General features: G+C 41.5%; 1 pseudogene; it reads right to left on the bottom strand.

The window, feature by feature from the left end:
* Window positions 1-2,599: 2,599 nt before the first annotated feature.
* Window positions 2,600-5,772, bottom strand: LOC100991784 (keratin, type I cytoskeletal 18-like; annotated as a pseudogene).
* Window positions 5,773-6,506: the final 734 nt, after the last annotated feature.

Below are 6,506 nucleotides of genomic sequence, written 5' to 3'. Positions count from 1 at the left end.
CCACTCCATTAGAGTAAATCATACTTCATGTCTCATGGTTTCTTGAATCAGGAGATGAGGAAATATATTTTTTCCTGCCTTAATTTTTGTTTTATTATTTTCATTTAGATATCTAAGTTTCAAAAGGCAATTTATAGAATAATGTTTTTGGACATGCAAGTCTATGTTCAGTTCCTTGCAAGCCATCTGCTTTGAAAAGAACGGTTGGTAGAGTCCTTTATTTTTACCAACAATCTCCCCTTCTCCTGCCCACATCTCAAGACATTCAACAAAGATCTGTACATATGGATCAAGGTGGGACTAAAAGGGGGAAGGAGAAGAAGGCAGCTTCACTGTGAGTTAGGACACAGCAGTGATTTTTTTTCTTAGTTTGAATCTAGCCTGAGGCTTTCTAAATAAACACTGCAGAAGTATCTCCCCAAGTGGTGCACTGGGGAAAACAAAACAGAATGCATATATTCCTGATCTGGAGCATGGCAGATGAACAGACTGGAAACTCCTACTCCTGTCAAAGGCTTTAGGGATTTATTACTCATAGCTCTTCATTTCCATGGTATCTCTAATTTGATACAAACTGACTCTTTAGAAAAACAAGCTTATAGAAAATGTCCATATTTGGTGGACTAAGTAATAAAGTTCATGTACTTAACATCCGGTGATTCAATCTTGTAATCAAGTTTGATACTTAGTTCAATGAGATTGTACCAAGAACTGAGCCTGGGCTCTGCAGCACAGCAAAACATTAAGCTGGATGATATTTGAGTGTTGCAATTACACTCCTACACTCTTTCCCAGAAAGGAGAGGTGGAGAGGGGGGGCAGGGGATTATTGTCTTTTATACATTTAGTCCCTGTAATCACACTCTGGTTAGTAGAGATGTTTTCTTTTTATCACTTAAATACACTTCAAAGATAAATCAAAAGTCTTTAGACTACAAAGTTTGCAGTGAGCTGTTTCACCTCTTTCTTGGGTTCTGGTTCCACTTATCTCCTCTTTACTTCCATCGAGTTCCTCTAACAAGAAATAAGAAATGAAAAATGATGAGTATGTGAGGTGACAGATATGTTAATTAGCTTGATCTAGTCAGTTCACAATGTATACATCTATCAAAACATCATGTTGTACACTGTCAATATATACTATTTTTATTTGTCAAGTACACCTTAATAAAGCTGGGGGGAGACAAAAAATAATAAGTGTTGTTGCTATATGAAAAAAAGAAAGAAAATAGTCACACTCAATGACACAGAATCTAATTAATGATAATTACTAAAGATCTCTCTTGCCACACTCAAGCTCTAAGAAGAGGCTCAGAAGACAAGAAAAGGAACAAGCATTCACTTTTAGGAACCATCATTTATTCAACGGTTTATTGAGCACACGATCGTGTGCCAGACCAGGCACGATGCAAGATTATGAAGATTCAGAGGTGAACAAAAAAGATCCTTATCTCACTCCTAGGGAATAGTCGGGTTTTCCTTGCATCAAGCTGATTTCCATAGTTCTTCCAGTTACATCTTTAGCTATAGGTCTGTACAAAAAGAAAAGTTGCCTAGTGATATGATTTCTTTACAAATAACAATAATTAATAACAAAAACAATAATAAAATAGCTAACACTTATCTTGTGCTTACTATGTGCCAAAAAGTGTTCTACGCACTTTCATATATTAACTAATTTAATCTTCAACAATCTTTTGAGTTACTATTATTCTTCCTTTTTAAAAAAAAACAAGGGAACTGAGGCACACAGAGGTTAAGTAATTCACACAGATTCAGACTGTTTGCTACACTATTTTTTTTACACTATTCTTATTAAGACAGAATATGCTAGAGTGTTGTTATTTTTTAATAACAAGGGTTGAAAGAGAATGGGATGTTTTTAATCGTAAGTAAATTAATAAATTTCGATGTCAAAATACCCTGTTCTCTAAGCATTCACTCTAATTGAGATTTAATAATCTAGACTGAATTTTTTCCACTTAATGGAATGCTCATAAAAGCCACATCCAAAGGAAAATAAATTGCAGAGTGTGTTGACTTTTCTTAAAAACTGTGGCTGATTTTCAGTCAGGCTGTCCAAATCTCTTTTCAAGCTTTCAGCCCATAAGCCAGTACATCTGCTTCAATATTGAAGTAGGATGTCAGGCCCCTAATATTCCCAGAAGAAACCAGGGGAATTTGGCCAAATGTTTACTGGGATTTCCTTGTAGGCATCTTCTTCCAAATATATGAAGATCCCCAGTTGTGGGTGTTCTAAAGAGGCTCAGATTCAATGATTTACTCCATTTGCCAGAACATGTACCAGATGAGCCATTATGTCCTGTCTCTTGCATGTGCATGTGTGTACCTGAAGCCAGGTGGGTAAATACTGAAGAATATTTTGCTTAAACTTACTCTGGTCTCCTGTAAGTAACTGCAATCCTCCATCTGATGCCTGGAGCCAAGAGCATTCTATAGGCAACAACTGCCTACCTGATTTAATAAGCAAACCAGCATACAACAACTTGCTTGCCCTCAAAGACATGTAAGTATGATACCTCCCAAACTCTCCCAAAGATAATCTTTGAAAACAACAATGATGGCTCCATCTGCAGGGCTTAGCGGGCCTCCACCTCCCTCAGGCTGTTCTCCAAGCTGGCCTTCAGATTTCTCGTGGAGTCCAGGTCGATCTCTAAGGACTGGACTCTATGTCTCAGCTCTGTGAGCGTCATCTCAGCAGCTCCAACCTTGGCGGACTGTGTGGTAACCACTCTGGTGCTCTCCTCGATTTGCTGAGACCAGTACTTGTCCAGCTCCTCTCGGTTCTTCTGAGCAAGCTTGTCATATTGGGCCCGGGAGTCTGCCATGATCTTGGCAAGGTCCTGAGATTTGGGGGCATCTACCTCCACGGTCAACCCAGAGCTGGCAATCTGGGCTTGTAGGCCTTTTACTTCCTCTTCGTTGTTCTTCTTCATGAAGAGCAGCTCCTTCTTGAGAGCCTCGATCTCTGTCTCCAGCTGCAGCCGAGTGACATTTGTGCCATCAATTATCTTGCAGAGCCCATGGATGTCGCTCTCCACAGACTGGTGCATGGCCAGCTCTGTCTCATACTTAACTCTAAAGTCATCAGCAGCAAGACGGGCATTGTCGATCTGTCAAACGATGTGGCCATTTTCCACAGTATTTGCAAAGATCTGAGCCCTCAGGTCCTCCATGGTCTTGAAGTAATGGCTCCAGTCTCTGACCTGGGGTCCCTTCTTCTCCAGGTGCTCCTGGATTTTGCTCTCCAGCTTCCGATTCTCGGTCTCCAGGCCCCTCACCCTGTCCAGGTAGGAGGCCAGGCGGTCTCTCAGGCTTTGCATGGTCTCCTTCTCGTTCTGGATGCCTCCCATTCCTGCCAGACCCCCGGCCATCCCCATGGCCAGGCCCCCGGACCCCATGCCACCCCAGAAGCTGGTGAAGTGGGACACGGAGATCCGGGAACCAGAGCCCCCCACGCCTGCATAGACGCTGGCTGCGTGGCTGCCAGGCTGGGTGCTGTAGCTGGGCACCTGGACAGAACCCAGGGACCAGTAGTTGGTGAAGGCGGAGCAAGTGGTGAAGCTCATGCTAGCCAGGGAGGAGAGTGAGAGGACAGGACTCAGGCTTTGCTGATGACTCATTGTTCCCATCTTTATGTTCATGAGTAACCAATGTTTAGCTCCCACTTATAAGTGAGAATATGTGATATTTGTTTTCTGTTCCTGTGTTAATTTGCTGAGGATTATGGCCTTCAGCTGCATCCATGTTACTGCAAAGGACATGATTTCATTCTTTTTCATGGCTGCATAATATTACATGGTGTATATGTACCACATTTTCTTTATCCAATCCACCACTGATGGGCACCTAGGCTCATTCCATGTCTTTGCTATTGTGAATAGTGCTGCAATGTACATACAAGTACATGGGTCTTTATGGTAGAAAACTTTATTTTCTTTGGGGTATGTACCCAGTAATGGTACTGCTAGGTAAACGGTAGCTGTGTTAAGTTCCTTGGGAAATCTCCAAACTGCTCTCCACAGTAGCTGAACTAATTTACATTCCCAACAGCAGTATAAAATAATTTCCTTTTCTCGGCAACCTCACCAACATCTGCTATTATTGGGCTTTTAATAATAGCAAACAACCTTTAAATAACCAGTACAGCAAGATTTTCAAATTTTGATATGTGTAAAAATTACCTGGGAAGCTTATAAAAATGTAGCTTTCCAGGCTCCACTCTAGAACATCTGATTTAGTAGGTATAGGGAGTGCTGTGAACATCTTTTATTAAAAATAATAGAAAACTGGTGAAAGTGACTGAAATCAATCTAATCCAAATAAGTAAAATGTATTGTGCTTTTACTAAGTCCATATGGAAATTAACAAGATAGAGTCTTAGTTGTTCATCTTATAAAAAGAATAACAATACTGAACAAATCCTTTCCCAAGAAGTAAAAAGTATGTGTTGATTGAGTGACAGATTTGGGGAAAAGCAAGTGAAACTAACAGGGAGGGAAAAGATGGGGAAAGGAGGGGTCAAAGAAGGGGAATGTTCTATCTCTTGCTGTATACAAAACCACTAAGAGACTTAATGGCTTAAAAGGCAACAATCATTTCATTTGTTTATGAATATGAAATTTGGGCAGGGCTCAGTGGGGACAGTTTGTCTTTGCTCCATGTGTTGCCATCTGGGGTGGCTTAACGTGGGCCAGGGTATCTACTTCCAAGATGGCTCACTCATATAGCTGACAAGTTGATACTGGCCATTGGTTCCTCTTCATGTTGGGCTCTCCATAAGGTAGTTGGGCTTCCTCATAGCATGGTGGCTGGGTTATGAGGGTGATAATCTCAAGGGACAAGCAGTGGAAACTTCCAATTTCTTAAGGCCTAGCCTCAGAAATTCGCACATCGCTTCTGTCATATTCAACTGGCTAAGCAGTCACAGATCCCAGATTCAAAGGAAAGCGATATAGATTTCACCTTTTAGTTGTAGGAGTGTCAGAAAACATTGGAGCCATGCTTTAAAATTGCACAGGGACAGAGAAAGGAAAGACTGAGAACGTGAAAAAGAAACTTTGCCTATTTTGCTAAGGCCAGTTCAACCAGGAAGAAAGCAAACACTCCTTCCTTGGCTAGTTAAGAAAAACCATTCCAAGTAGAGTTAGCCCACTTCCTAAGATCTTGTCACAAAAATGGGAAACGTGGGGGATTTTCCCTACATACTTAAATGGAAAGAAAGTTCTTTCAAATGTCACTCTTATTTCCCAAAATACTTTCTTCTTCTTAACAAATATTGAATGTGCTTACATGCCGGTCACTGTACTAGATGTAGGGGGTATCAAGATGAATAAGACAAAGTCTTTGTCCTCAAATATGAATAGTTAGAGTAAATAATCATTAGAGTCATGCTACACACACATAAAGCTATTTTGGATGCCCATGGGAGAGAGAGATTGGTGGGTGGACCAGCTCAAATCCCACTTTCCTTGGGCCATGGATGCCTCATACCAGTTCAGGTATCCTGATCTATGCTGTCATAACTCCTTGTATCACAGTACTTTATTATATATTTGTGAGACTATTTGATTAGCATCTCTTTCCCATACAGGATCATAGAATCCTCTTGAATATTGAGCCAGCTTTAGTGATTCACTTCTAATGAAAGATACACAGAACTGACTCTACGTGACTTCAGAGGTTAGGTTACCAAAGTGTCTGCCTGGCTCTCTTCCTAGCTATACACACCTTGGAGCTCTGGTGCTGCCATGCTGGAGAGATCACACTGACAGATGAGAGAGACAGAGAGAGAGAGACAGACAGACACAGAGACAGAGAGAGAGCTTGAGAAGAGAGAGAGAGACAGAGAGGAGCTTGAGAAGCCCCAGCTATTTTAGCTTCAGCTGTTGGAGTCTTTCCAGCATCAACCACCAGATGTGTGAGTGAACAAGCCTTAGATGATTCCAGACCCCAGCCTTCAAGCTGCCTTAGCTGATGCTGCGTGGAGCAGAGATAAGCCTTCTTCTCTGTGTCTGCATCCTATCTGAATTCTTGACCAAAAGAATTCATAAACATAATAAATGGTTGTTTTATGCTACTAGGTTTTGGAGCGTTGTTATGCAACCATAGTAATTAGAACAGAAAAAGAAGCAAGATTCAGACTTAGAGGCACTTTACATGAATGAGGGGGAGTTTGTACTTTCCCCCAGGGCTATGGAGAGATATGGAGAGATTTTAGCCAGAAGAAAGGGACAGCTCTATTTGAGTTTTAGAAAATAACTCTGCCTAGGAACAGTGGCTCATGTCTATAATCCCAACACTTTGAGAGGCCAAGGCAGGAGGATCACTTGAGCCCAGAAGTGTGAGATCAGCCTAGGCAACATAGTGAGATCTTGGCTGTACAAAAAAAAAAATTTTTTTTAATTAGCCAGGTATGGTGGTGCATGCCTATAGTCCCAGCTACTTGGGAGGCTGAGGTGGGAGGATTGCTTGAGCCCAGGAGGT

This window comes from Pan paniscus, chromosome X (genome assembly GCF_029289425.2).
Source record: "Pan paniscus chromosome X, NHGRI_mPanPan1-v2.0_pri, whole genome shotgun sequence".
In the NCBI taxonomy this organism is placed as follows: Eukaryota; Metazoa; Chordata; class Mammalia; order Primates; family Hominidae; genus Pan; species Pan paniscus.
The sequence above is the reverse complement of the archived record's forward strand: the minus strand, read 5'-3'. Positions and strand labels throughout refer to the sequence as shown.